This window comes from Bos javanicus, chromosome 2 (assembly GCF_032452875.1).
Source record: "Bos javanicus breed banteng chromosome 2, ARS-OSU_banteng_1.0, whole genome shotgun sequence".
Classification (NCBI taxonomy): Eukaryota; Metazoa; Chordata; class Mammalia; order Artiodactyla; family Bovidae; genus Bos; species Bos javanicus.
Genome location: NC_083869.1, coordinates 2210995 through 2225641, shown reverse-complemented (window position 1 = coordinate 2225641; position 14647 = coordinate 2210995). Strand labels below are relative to the sequence as shown.

The 14647-nt window shown below is 41.7% G+C and overlaps 1 non-coding gene across 1 annotated transcript; it reads left to right on the top strand.

Annotated features, from left to right (window-relative positions):
- Positions 1-13822: 13822 nt before the first annotated feature.
- On the top strand, positions 13823-13931 carry LOC133236010 (U6 spliceosomal RNA). The gene has a single exon (XR_009732701.1). It is a non-coding gene; the product is annotated as a U6 spliceosomal RNA (small nuclear RNA).
- Positions 13932-14647: the final 716 nt, after the last annotated feature.

The window sequence follows — 14647 nt, the reverse complement described above, 5'->3', positions numbered from 1 at the left end:
TGCCTTAAATGACTTGTCAGATTCACTAACTAAATTTACAGTGGCTCCTGCCTTTGAAGAGGCTCAAGCCTCTCATTCACTCCGTCATCAAAATGCTAATGCCTTAAGATATCAGTTTCAGATTCCCTGTGAATCTATGCGAGAAATTGTTCACTCCTGTTCACTTTGTCCCACTACTGTAAATAATTTACCTATGGGAGTTAACCCTCATGGTCTCAGACCTAATGTACTCTGGCAGATGAATGTAACTCATGTCTCTTCATTTGGAAAATTGTCTTTTGTTCACATAACTGTAGATACTTTTTCTCATGTCATTATTGCAACTGCTCGTACTGAAGAGGCCTATAAGGATGTAGTGCAACATCTCTTTACTTGTTTTTCATATTTAGGTTTGCCAAAGGGTTTAAAAACTGATAATGCCCCTACTTATACTTCTAAGCCTTTCCAAGATTTTTGTATAAAGTTTCATATAAAACACAGTACAGGCATCCCTATAATCCACAAGGACAAGCTATAGTAGAAAGGGCACATCAAACTTTAAAAATTCAAATTCAAAAATTACAGGAAGGGGAATTTAAATATAGTTCCCCCCATCAGATCCTGCAGCATGCTCTCTTTGTAATAAACAACCTGAATGTTGATTCATCCGGAGCCACTGCAATGCTTCATCACTGGTGTCCCGAACAACAAAATAAAAAGCCATTGGTGAAGTGGAAGGACCTCCTCTCTGGACAATGGAGGGGTCCCGCCCCATTATTAACTAGCGGCCAAGGATATGCTTGTGTTTTTCCACAGGACATAGATTCTCCAATTTGGATCCCGGACAGACTGATTCGTCATGTCACAGCCCCCCAGGCACCTGGTCCTTCCACTGCCGCGACCACAAAAAAGAAAGGGACCTCCTCTACCTCCACTCCCTCTGCCAACATGGGAAGCCCAGCTGATCTTGAGACGAATGACACAAGAGATCCCGGATGAACAGGAAGAGGAACCACCCACCAGACAGAGGTCACAACTCCGTATAAGAGATACTATTCCCCCTAATTCTTTACCCCACAGGAAATCACTGGGATGTCCTATGCAGGCCACTCAACAAGCCTCTATACCTACCTGGGGACAGATTAAGACACTCTGTCACCAGGAACAAGGGATAGCTTCCCTGCAGGTCTCTCCAGCCTCTCCAGAGAGAGTGTTTATTGCTATGCTTGCCTTACTATCTTGCCAGGTAAACGCCTCCTCCTCCACTGCAGAAAAGTATTGTGTATACTTCCCAGATCCTCCTACCTTTAAAGTAGTTACTTGGAACAGTGACCCTATACGGGTCCACACAAACCAGCCTCGTTTATTGGGAGGATCATATGCTTCCTATACAAATAATGAATACCCTATTGATTTAAATTATACCTTTAGGGGATTAACAGATGATCTTCCTATTTGTTTTAACTTCCCTTCTCATACAGGAAGCTTTATTACTCCTACCAAAGTAGGATGTATTGGAGCCTCTAAAAAAGCAATTATAACAGATTCTCCATTCTTAACATTTCGCTCAGTTTGGATATTACTGGCTCGTATGCCCGGGGTCCTTGACCCTTATAAATCCCTGCATGTTTATGCTCCACCAGAATATCCAAATTGTCGTCGTGTTGCCCCTACAGATGCCATATGGAACACTATAGATCGTCGTTCAGGGTATCCGATTTGGAAATATTGTATTTATAATTCTAGAATTGACTACAGAATACCAAAAGGAGGAAATTCCATTCAGGACTGGAGCAACCCGGATCCAGGTCAGGATCCAAGGATTCATCATAAATTTACAAGGAGATTTGAAAATTGGAAAGCATATTTAATTCCTTGGCCATTACACGCCACTAGATGGCATCGTAATCAATTCGTTCCTCCTATGCTGTCTTATACAGCTAAGGGCAGAACTTATTGGCAACCAGAAATTTGGAGGGCCGTTACCGCTACTGCCCCTATTACCTTAACCCGGCCAGAAAATATTTCTACTTATTCTATTTTAGCTTGTCTACCCTCGCCTTATGTTTTTCTCTTCGCTAATGACTCCAAGAGACTTAATATACACATGAATTATACGGGTGGACCTAATATAGTAACTTGTGAACAATGTATGCTCTCATCTTGTTTGACCCCTCAATATAATGTTCGCTCTTTTGTGGTGTTGCAACGCCCCGCATTAGTATGATAATTATGGTCTTGCTGTATTACAACAACTACAAGATTTAATGCGATCACGACAGTTTGTGGGCTTACTTATCCTGGGAATAACAGCTTTAATAACCACAATTACTTCTGTTACTATGGCAGCAATATCATTGACTCAACAAGTACATACTGCTCAATATGTTGATACTATGTCCAAAAATGTCTCTTTAACATTGGCAACACAGGAAGCTAGAGATGAGGATAGATGCCCTAGAGGAAGCAATAATGCATATTCGATCTGAATTGCAGGCTTTAAAAGTGAGATTGGCACTGTCCTGTCATGCCGACTACCTGTGGATTTGTGTAACACCCCTGAAAGTAAACGAGACAGATTATAACTGGGAAAAAATTAAAAATCATATTTCAGGTGTCTGGAACAGCTCTGACATTAGTTTAGATTTAGGGAAACTTCACAATCAAATAACAACCATGGAACACTCCCAGTTAGATTTTACTGCCACAGGAGTAGCAAGTGACTTCTTCCACACATTCTCTAACTTCATTTAAGGAAAGAACTTTCTATCTACTATTTTTAGCTATGCTGCTGTGGTTGTTTTAATTCTGCTTCTCGTAATTATTCTTCCTTGTATTGTCAGAACTCTTTGACAGAGCACTCAGAAGCTCGCGACTGAATTGCATCTGGCTGTCTTAAGGAATAAAAAAGAGGGAGATGCCGGGAGCCAGCATGGGAGTTCCCACCCATGACAAAGGTCATGCGGAGAGGCCTGATATGCAAAGGCGAGTCAGGGTTCGAGGGGCCCCCTGGATCTGCCTGAGCATCTACCCCAAAACCAGGGTCTGCCTATTTTACTATTTTATGACTTTCACCAACTCCTCGGACATTAACAGGGGGCTATCCCCGATCACCTTTCTCTGAAGGAAATCAACTTAGAGCTCTAGTCAATTAGCCTCCTGGGCATATTAGGAGTGTTTCAATCCAAACCCCTCAGATGGCCCTCTAACTTGCCTGACAGGTTTATCTGGACTCCTACAGCTATGCATACAATTGTTTACAGCCTCCCAACCGAGAGGCATGGGAAGCTTGAGATATTCAAATAGTATAGAGCCTCTCGGGGAGTTAGAAACTATTAGAATAGAACTAGTAGAGGATTTTATTGTTGAGCCAATCCTTGCTGCCAAGTTTCCACATCCCCTGTATTGTGTCCTTGGGAGTATATTAATTTAGTTGGTATATAGAAAAAATAAGTAGTGGCCTTGGTGTTAACAACTTTAGACCCTTAAGATAATAAATTCTTCCCTTGTTGTAAGCCCACTGCACCTTTGCCCTATAGGAATGCAACTTTATCTAACACTTTCAGAGGATGGCGCCAAACTTTAAAATAATTACTCTTAGAAAAAAAAACAAGTTTTCTGGTTAACTAACCTTTATTGGAACAAAGAGTCATAAAATGTTAATAGGCCTTCTGGCCAGAAGATGATGTAAATCGCCTAAAGCATTTGTATACGATAAGTTTGCAGAAAAGAAAGCCTGGTCTTGATAAGGATCAAAGACCACTGACTTTGCATGATTTTACACCCCCTATTATCCTCTATGCACAACTTAAGGTATGTAAGCTCCCTTTGAAAATAAAGCTACGGGCCTTGCTCATCAGGCTTGGTCTCCCCGTGTCGTTCTTGCTTCCTTTTCTCTCCTTTTCTTCTCTGTTCTTCCTTCAGGATGACTGATTTGGAGCGTGGGGGCTCTCTGAGACCACTTACCTGCCTGGGCTTCTAAGACCCACTCAAGAAGGTGCCTAAGGTGGGGCACCTTCAGCTATTCGAGAGGGTGCCTGCAGCCTCCATGGTCAGAGCAAGTTCGGGTGTCACGCACTTTATTGGTTTCCCAGGTAAACCAGTCAGGTCAAGCCTCTGTCTCTCCCCTTTGCTGTCCTTTCGCCAACACCATCCTCCTGAGGATATCCTTGGATCCAACTGGGGCTGGACCCCGGGAATGTGAGGTCACACCATTTGTTATTCTGTCACTCAGTTGTGTCCTAATGTTTGCAACATGGACTGCGTCACGCCAGGCTTCTCTGTCTTTCACCATCCCAGAGTTTGCTCAAACTCATGTCCATTGAGTCCGTAATGCCATCCAACAGTCTCATCCTCTGTCATCCCCTTCTTTTCCTGCCTTCAATCTTTCTCAGCATCAGGATCTTTTCCAAAAAGTCAGCTCCTTGCCTTAGGTAGCCAAAGTACTGGAGCTTCAGCTTCAGCATCAGCCCTTTCAATGAGTATTCAGGGTTGATTTCCTTTAGGATTGACTGTTTTTATCTCTTTGCTGTCCAAGGGACTCTAAAGGGTCTTCTCCAGCACCACAGAATCTGGTGGTTTGCATATTTCACAGTCCTTAGAGATAAAAGATTGGTGTGATTCCAGTGCTGGAAAAAAAATACCAAAGGAACTGGGTAGGGGGTCAGACATTTCTCCAGCAGAGTCAGCAGATCCCAGCCCTAAACACCCCCACCCCCCAACCCTGAGTCCCAGGTATAACCTGTACTTCTACCATTTCATTTTGCATTTTAAAATATTGCTTTCAAAGTGACAGTTGTAAGTCACAAGTCATTTTGTCTAATTCTATGGTCTTTCTTTAACTAAACCTCAAATCTCACTGTGGCTGGAGAGATCTTCCACACACGTGGCATGATTCATACATACCCAGTGTGTTTCCTCTTGGACTGGAAATGATGGGGCTGATTTCTTGAGAGAGAACATGTGGATTTTGAATGCTGGTGAGTATATGAGTATGTGTACATGTGTATGAGCAGGTGTGAATGCCTAAGAGAGAGTGTGAGTGTGTTTTTGTAAGCAGCGTTTGGCAGGAAATGAGGTAGGAGGTAGAAGGGCCCCTGGGCAGAGCAGTTGGAGTCTTTCAAACAGAGTAAATTGGAGTTCTATTCTCCCTGACACTCTAAGGACAGAGTTAATGGCAGGGACTGAGAGATAGGAGGACCACATATATCAATCCTGAGGTCAAGGAAGCCTCCCTATCTGCACATGTGCAGTAAAGCTCCTTGCATCTCAAAAAGGGAGGGGTGCCACCCCATAATAAGTGTGGACATGTTCCCACAGGCCTCCGCACTGGAATCCATCTTGGCATAAAGTTTCACACGCATGTTGGGGAGGGTCCTAGGTCAGGTCAGGTGTGGAAAAAGAAACCAGATAATTGTCCAAAGGTAAACAAAGACCCAGAAGGACTGCCCTATATAAATGATTTAACCACCTCTTCATTGCACTCTTCCTCTTCAGGGAAGACGCTCAAACCCTTTCTCTCCTGGTCTGTATCTCTGCCTTGCTTCTGTCTTAAACAAACTGTGTCTCTGATAATAAATTTTGTACCTGTTTTTGCAGGCTTTGCCTCTTAGAGAAATTTATTTTTCAAGCAGAGCAAGAGCCCAGGCTACTTTGCTTCCACACTCGAGACCCCGGTACTCCTGACTTTCCTCCATGCCTTGCGCATGCGTGTATGTGTGTGCTAAGTTGCTTCAGTTGTGTCCGGCTCTTTGCAACCCCATGGGCTGTGGCCCACCAGGCTTTTCTGTCCATGGGATTCTCCAGGCTAGAATACTGGAGTGGGTTTCTGTGCCCTCCTCCAGGGGATCTTCCCAACCCAGAGTTTGAACCTGAGTCAAGACCACCCTCTGCCATCTCTCTAAGAGCAGAAGGTGGTCTTTGCAGGAAAGAGCTATCTGCAGGAGATACCTTTGGTCTGGTCACTAACCTTTAACCAGGCACCCTCTCTCCATGCTCTACTCATATCCTGCCCTACCGCACTTTTCAAATCTTTTGATCATACAATATCTTGCCTATACTCTTGGTTCTTTTCTTAGATCAACGAAGTAGAAATGAAGAATAAGTAACTAACAGATGACCAGATCTGTTCCTTTGCTTCCCCTTCAGTAATATCTAGAACAAACTGTGTGAACAAGACAACTTTGAAAGGAAGATCACAAGAAGTCCACATGCCTGAACACAATGGGGAATGGTGACCACTCTGACCCCCATCTCAATGATTAACTTACTTCCTTTTTGCCTTTAAAAACTTTCATGGCCTAAGAGAATCTTCATTTGGGGGGAGGGGGGATACTGAGTCCACCATCTCCCCAGATAGCTGGCATCATGATTAAAAGCATTCTTCCTTTCTATCAACATTTGCCTCTCTCTTGGGTATTGATTTTCCAGCAGTAAGGAGTCAGACCTGAGTTGGGTAACATTTTCTCTTCCATGCTTAGGAATTCAGGCAGGCTTTCCATCTCCCCCTCTACCCACAGACACTAATAACTCCACAGCTGGAGAAGTCACTCCTCAGCCAAGCACTGTGAATAACTCATTGATGGAAAGAAGAACAAATGGGCAGTGGAGTTCCTTCCTTGGGTGCTGGGACAGAGCCAGATGGCCAGGCCCTGCAGGGGCTGGGGCAGGACAATCATGGGCTCAAAGCCAAAGGCCTGAATCCAGATGTTCCCTCACAGGCCTGTGCAATCCTTACAATTCCTCTAAAAGTGAGAGCCACCACATTCTGAAAAGCAGAAAATGTGCCAGTGATCCATCTCCTAAACTTCACAGTAACCCAGGTAGCAGGAAGAGGAACCTCAGGGAAGTCACTGATTTAATTATTGCTTTGTTTGTTCTGGGAAGGCTTTCTGCATTCACTGAAAAGAAAGAAACTAAATGTAGGTGGGGGAAGAGGCAATAGGAAAATGACCGACAGTAAAAAAGTGAAATGGAGATAAGAGCATATGAAGAAACATTACTGTCTTGTTGAAAGATAACCATGGCCAGCAGGCTCAACAAAGAGATGACCCGCTAGTGCTGCCTGAAGCAAAGGTAAAGCTTATGGCCCATGCTGACAGAGGATTTTGGTGGCAGTCCAGAGGCAAGATGATGGATATTCTCTATCTGAGCTTCAGGAAACACCTTCTGCCCCATGGCTCCTCTCTGCACACAGACCCTGCAAGATGCCCCAGCGAACCTACACTGCAGAAGACATGAAATGAGTCAGTAGACTTTTGGGTGGGACAGCAGTTTGAGCACTACCTTAGTCTGGGCTTGGTCTCCTGGCCGGTGGCCTCACAATGTGCAAGGGCTGGGGAATATCACATGAACTTCAAGATGAAGCACAAGCTAAACTTCTTCAGTCATGTCTGACTTATTGCAACCCCATGGACTGTAGGCCGCCTGGTTACTCTGTCCATAGGATTCTCCATGCAAGAATACTGGTGTGGGTTGCCATTCCCTTCTCCAGGGGATCTTCTGACCCCAAGAATTGAACCCACAACTCCTGTGAGTTCTGCATTGCAGGCAGATTCTTTACCACTGAGCCACCACAGCCCTGGGCTGAACTCCAGCTCCAGTGCTATTGATGGAAAAGGATTCAACCTAGAACCTCTGCTCCACATCTCTAGGATACAACAGTAGTTTTGCCTGTGATGTCTTCCAGTAGCTCAAAAAATAGTCCTTTCCATATGCATTTTCCATTATAAAGAGGCAAGTTTCCACGAGGGAATGGCATGTGGGGCCAAGGGAGCCCCATGCCTGTTAGGAAATCTGTCTGGCTGGTAAAAACACTGAGAGAAAATGGAGCATGTTGTTGGGGCATCTTCAGGCCCCCTAGGCATATCTTGTTCATCTCTTCCACCTCCCTGAAGCCGATGATTCAGACAACTCCCCCACTCCTTCATTTATTCAACAAGGATTTTTGAGCTTCTACCCCATGCCAGGTGCTAGGAACACAGCAGTGAAGAAGGCCCTGAAGTCCTGTCCTGTGAGCTCTATAGTGTGGTCTTATCCCCAATTCCCAGCCCACCTCCCCATTTGTGTTAGCCCATCTCCTGAACTGCCTTCTCCCATCACTACAAATCAGAAATCCACCTTTCCCTCAAGACCAACTTCAAATGGACCAGCTTCTGTGCAAAGTCCTCCCTGACTGTCCCATTGGAAGGGATCTCTCACCCTGCCATCTCAAAAAGACATTTTTTCTGCCCCTTTTTCATGGCTTTTAGCATTGGGGCATTTTCCTTTTTTTAATTTAAAATGAGTCAGCTTATCCCATGATAGCACCTTATAAAATTATTTGTCCAGCTCATCCCTTGCTCACTTCTCAGTCTCCCTCTATCTAGTAAACTACTGCTTCCAGAGGACTCCAGGGATTGATCAACAAGTTTGATGTGAAGAAAAGATAAGTGGAAGTCCCTGTCCCAATACACAGCCCACAATGGACCACCTTGTATTGGGGGCTGGATAACAGATATATTAACATAGAAATATGTTTCCCCAAAAGAACCCATTAAGATGGGAATATTAATTTACAGCCTTCTGATCCCTCATCACAACTGTAGTTAAATAATTCCTGGTGATGACTTTGCTAAGTTTTCAAAGATTCTATTTTGGTGGTGGGTGCACATCAGGGGCAGAGCTGAACTAGCATTCCGTAATCCACAGAACACATCTATATCTTTATTAGTATTTATTTATATTTATATTTCTAGGTGTTACATATAACATGTATATAGTTGTATATTACATGTCTATAGACATGTATATAACAAGTCTATATCTATATTAGTATTTATTTATATTTCTAGGTGTTCCTTAGAAATATAGGAAATATACATAGCTCCCACTTATCTCTTACTCCCATTCTCATTCCTCAAATGCATTCAACGAATTTTGATATATGTCCTTAAATATGCACAGATCTTTATAAAAGATATAGTACCATTTTATATCTGTATATACATATATCTATGTAAATTACATGAGTTATATTAGCCTTTTATATCTGTATATACATATATCTATGTACATTACATGAGTCATATTAGCCTTTAAACTTCATTCTGTTTCTTCTTATATTTTCACTTGACCATAAGTTTTGAATTTACATCATTTCACTCTATGCAGGCAATGGCACCCCACTCCAGTACTCTTGCCTGGAAAATCCCATGGACAGAGGAGCCTGGAAGGCTGCAGTCCATGGGGCACTGAGGGTCAGACATGACTGAGCGACTTCACTTTCACTTTTCACTTTCATGCATTGGAGAAGGAAATGGCAACCCACTCCAGTGTTCTTGCCTGGAGAATCCCAGGGACAGCAGAGCCTGGTGGGCTGCAGTCTATGGGGTCGCACAGAGTCAGACACAACTGAAGTGACTTAGCAGCAGCACTCTATGCACATCTAGATTACAGCTTCTCAATGCTGTTGTTGACTGTTATTTCACAGCTATCTTCCTCCTTATTTTATTTCCAGCACCATATAGTGGACACCAAGTTGCCCCTATTTCAGTCCATCATAAATGAAAAGACACCTGATCTCCCAACAGGCCATCAAAGATTCTCTGAGGCACTTAGCAAGAGTTGGGTTGCTATTCTTAGGGCACATGCTCTAAATTTCACCAAGTCCTGTGGGATGTTCACACACTTCACACTCCAGAGTTCCTGTCTACCCACATCCTTATCAACACTTGATCTTGCCTCTTATCTAATTGTAGCTATTCTGTTGGATGTGAAGTAGTTTCTTGTATTGATTCTAACTTGCACTGTGAACATCTCTTCATGGGTTTGTTAGTCTTTGGTGTTTCCATGTGTATGAATTGCCTGCTCACTTCTTTCACCTATTTTTCTACTGGAATGTCCCTTCTTTTCCTTGTACTTTGAAGGAATTCCTATTGTCTTTTCCCACACCTATTGGCTTTCACTACTATTACTCTCGTTGAACAGAAACCCCTAATTTAGAGGTAATGAAAAGTTCATTTGCTTTATGGTTATTATTTGACAACTTCATTCAAGTAGTTATTTGCTTCACCCTGCTGGCCTCCAAGCATTAGAGCCATGGCAGTTTTGTGTTCCCAGTATGTATAACAGTGCTTGTTACACCAGTTCATGAATAAATGTTTGGGAATGAATGAGGCCAGCACCTGGCTCAGTGTAAGTATTTGATAAATAGAAGATATTATTTTTAACAAATGAGGTGTTTCCCAAGCAAAGATTCTAAAGAAATATAATGAAGCAATCTTCTTCAGAGAGAAAATCAAAACAAGACAAACAAAAGCTAAATTACCAGTGAAGCTCAGTAAATAGGAAGGGTTTCCTCTTTTGCTTAAGAGGTTTGAATGATTTTCTTTAGTGTAGGAAGGCTCTGTGAGGAGTAGATACAGATTTCTGACTTGAAAACAGCATTGTCACAAAAGAGTTTTGATTTTAGTTGGTTTTGCTTTCATTTTAGTTGGTTTTGCTTGTTTGTTTTGACTTGGTTTGATTTGAAATAGAAGTGTTACAGTTATGCTTGAGTAATGTGGAAATTCAGGATAATGTTTTATGTCCCAGTGATTTCAGCACTATGGATTCTTGTTGGAATCCACTTAGAATATATGATTAGCCCCCCTAATTTGATAATAACATCCCATGGATATAGCACTGCCTTCTCTAGATTCCTTGAGAGTCACCTGTGAGGTCTCATACATCACCGCTGAATTGCCACGTGTCTAAAGTTTTATAGCAGGAAAAAGAATTGCATCTATAACAGCTTCAAGGAATACAGCCCTGTACACAAGTTCCCCTAACCGGGTGGGACACCCACAGCTTTTCTTCCTATTATCTGGAAACTGTCTGAAGTCAAAAATGGACATAAATGTGGGACACCGGTCAAGTCAGTGAAGATTATGATTCTCAAGGTCAGTTCCAGTACAACAGTGTGAAGCACTCCACTGAACTGCTCCCTAGTAAAAATAATGCAGATTATTTTTTTAATATATCCATGTAAAGCCTCTAAAAATGATCTTAAGGACAAAAAGCAAATGAAGAATTATATATTCAAGAAAATCTACACAATTTGGTTAGGGGGTCTGTGGTGTTTCAACCTAGACAATTCCCTTCCTCCCTTTTCCAAGTTCAGCAAAACAAAGACTCCACTCCAGACTACTTGCAGCCAAGAACCCAGGGCTCCCTCTCCCCAGCTCCCTGCTAGAGGGCTTTCTTCCTTGGAGAAGCTGAACATCAATATTTCTTATCTTGCCCCCAACTACCTGTTGCTGAATGACTGCAGTTACGGGGGGGACCTCCATTTTTCCAACCAGTTCCCACTCATGGAATCGAGGCTTTATTGTGGGGGCAGTGAACTGAGATTACCAGGCCTGTGATGGCTCTTCCTCCAGCTCATAGGATTGTGTTTCCACATCAGGAGAGGAAACCAAAAGGAACTCAGTTCACCACCTCCTCTGCATCAAGAATTCAGATCCTAGAGCATATGTGTCACTTAGAGAGAAGCTTGACATTGTCCCTATCTCCAGCCCAAAGCTTTAATTAAGAGATTTTCCCTGGTGGGAAATTAGCAGGCATTAAACATACAACTCTTAATTTCTTCCCAAAGGAACTAACTATTTGCAACAGAGTATGGAGAAGTTCAAGCTTAAAAGTGCTCACAAGAATGATGGAAGTTATGGTGACAGGCAATTTTGGAAGAAATGCATGAATTTAATGAAGATACTGCCCAGACTATAGGCTGGCTAGTTTGCAGGAGCAAACTAAGCACTAAGTTAGATGAGAGAAACCCTCTTGGTACAGAACAGACATCAACAGAAACTAGGTCTTAAAAGAAGCCACAGATTCATCCACCTCATTAGAACTGATTCAAATGTATTCTTTTTAAAGGCTGAGTAATACTCCATTGTGTATATGTACCACAGCTTTCTTATCCATTCATCTGCTCATAGACATCTAGGTTGCTTCCATGTCCTGGCTATTATAAACAGTGCTGCGATGAACATTGGGGTACACGTGTCTCTTTCCCTTCTGGTTTCCTCGGTGTGTATGCCCAGCAGTGGGATTGCTGGGTTGTATGGCAGTTCTATTTCCAGTTTTTTAAGGAATCTCCACACTGTTCTCCATAGTGGCTGTACTAGTTTGCATTCCCACCAACGGTGTAAAAGGGTTCCCTTTTCTCCACATCCTCTCCAGCATTTATTTCTTATAGACTTTTGGATTGCAGCCATTCTGACTGGCGTGAAATGATACCTCATAGTGGTTTTGATTTGCATTTCTCTGATAATTAGTGATGTTGAGCATCTTTTCATGTGTTTGTTAGCCATCTGTATGGAGCCTATTATACAGAGTGAAGTAAGCCAGAAAGAAAAACACTAATACAGTATACTAATGCATATATATGGAATTTAGAAAGATGGTAATGACAACCCTGTATACAAGACAGCAAAAGAGACACAGATGTATAGAACAGTATTTTGGACTCTGTGGGGTGGAGGGGGGATGATTTGGGAGAATGGCATTAAAACATGTGTAATATCATATAAAAATGAATCGCCAGTCCAGGTTCGATGCAGGATACAGGAAGCTTGGGGCTGGTGCACTGGGATGACCCAGAGGGATGCTATGGGGAGGAAAGTGGGAGGGGGGTTTGGGATGGGAAACACATGTACAGCCGTGGCAGATGCATATTGATGTATGGCAAAACCAATACAATATTGTAAAGTAAAAAATAATAATAATAAATTAAAAATAAATTAATTAAAAAAATAAAATAAAATCAATGCAAGACTGAAAAAAAAAAAAAAAGAAGCCACAGAGAATAGACTTATGGACATGGAGAGAGGGGAGGAGAGGGTGAGATATATGGAAAAAGTAACATGGAAACTTAAATTACCATATGTAAAATAGATAACCAAAGGGAATTTGCTGTACGGCTCATGAAACTCAAACAGGGGCTCTGTATCAACCTAGGGTGGTGGGATGGGAAGGGAGATGAGATGGAGGTTCAGAAGGGAAGGGATTGCTGATTTGTGTTGAGGTTTGCCAGAAAACAGCAAAATTCTGTAAAGCAATTATCCTTCAATTAATTTTTTTTTAATTTTTAAAAAAAGGAGCCACAGTTTTATTGGTTTAGTTTCAAGATTAATTTATGCCCTAGGGAATTGTTCAAATGAAGACATACAAATGACCAATAAGCACATGAAAAGATGCTTAACATCATTAGTCATCAGGAAAATGTAAGTGAAGACAATAATAAATATCACTTCACACCCACTAGGTGGCTAGAATATAACAGTCAGATAATAACAAGTGTTGGTGAAGGTGTGAAGAAATTTAATATTCATACACTAGTGGTGGGAATGTGAGATAATCCAGCTGTCTTAGTAAACAGTGTGAAAGTTCCTCAAACAATTAAACCTGGAGCTACCCAATGACTGAGAAAGTCCACTAGTAGGTGTATACTCAAAAAGAAGAAAATGAATGTTCACATAAAAACTTGTACCCAAATGTTTACAGCAGCATTATCTATAATAACCAAAATGTATAAACAACTCAAATATATATTACCTGATGACGGATAACAAAATATGGTCTAATCTGAAACCATAAAACTTTTAGAAGAAAACATGAAAAGTACACTCTTTGGTATCAGTCTTAGTAATATTTTTCTGGATATGTCTCCTCAGGCAAGGGTGGTGGTGGTTTAGTCACTAAGTCCTGTCCAACTCTTGCAAACACGTGGACTATAGCCTGCCAGGCTCCTCTGTCCATAGGATTCTCCAAGCAAGAATACCGGAATAGGTGGCTTTTAACAAATGAAAAAATAAGCAAATGAGCACTCACTTCGGCAGCACATATACCAATAAATTGGAACGATACAGAGAAGATTAGCATGGCTCCTGTGCGAAGAGGACATGCAAATTCGTGAAGCATTCTATATATTTCATCACTATTCACAATAGTCAGGACGTGGAAGCAACCTAAATGCCCATCAACAGATGAATGGATAAGGAAGTTGTAGTGCATATATACAGTGGAATAATACTCAGCTGTAAAAAAGGAGTAAGTGTGAATCAGTTGAACTAAGGTGGATGAACCTAGAGCCTGCCATACAGAGTGAGTAAGAAAGAGAAAAACAAGTGTCATATAATAAGGCATATGTATGGAATATAGAAAAATGGTACTGATGAACCTATTTGCAAGGAAGAAATGGAGATACATGTGTAGAGAACAGACTTATGGGCACAGTAGGGGAAGGGGAGAGTTGGATGAATTGAGAAAGTATCATTGACATATAATTACAACTGATTCATGTTATTGTATGGCAGAAACCAACCCAACATTATAAAGCAATTATCCTCCAATTAAAAAATAAATTGAAAAGGAAGTAAATAAGACTACATCAACTAGAGAGCTTTTGCACAGCAAAGAAAACTATCATCAAAATGAAAAGAGAGCCTAGTCAATGGGAGAAGACATTTGCAAATCATATATCTGATAAGGGATAAATATCCAAAATATACTTTTAAAAGCTAGTACAACTCAACATCAAAACGCACACACACGCACACACACACATCTTGATTTTAAGAATGAACAAAGAATCTGAATAGACCTTTTTCCAAAGAAGACATAAAGATGGCCAACAAGCACATGAAAT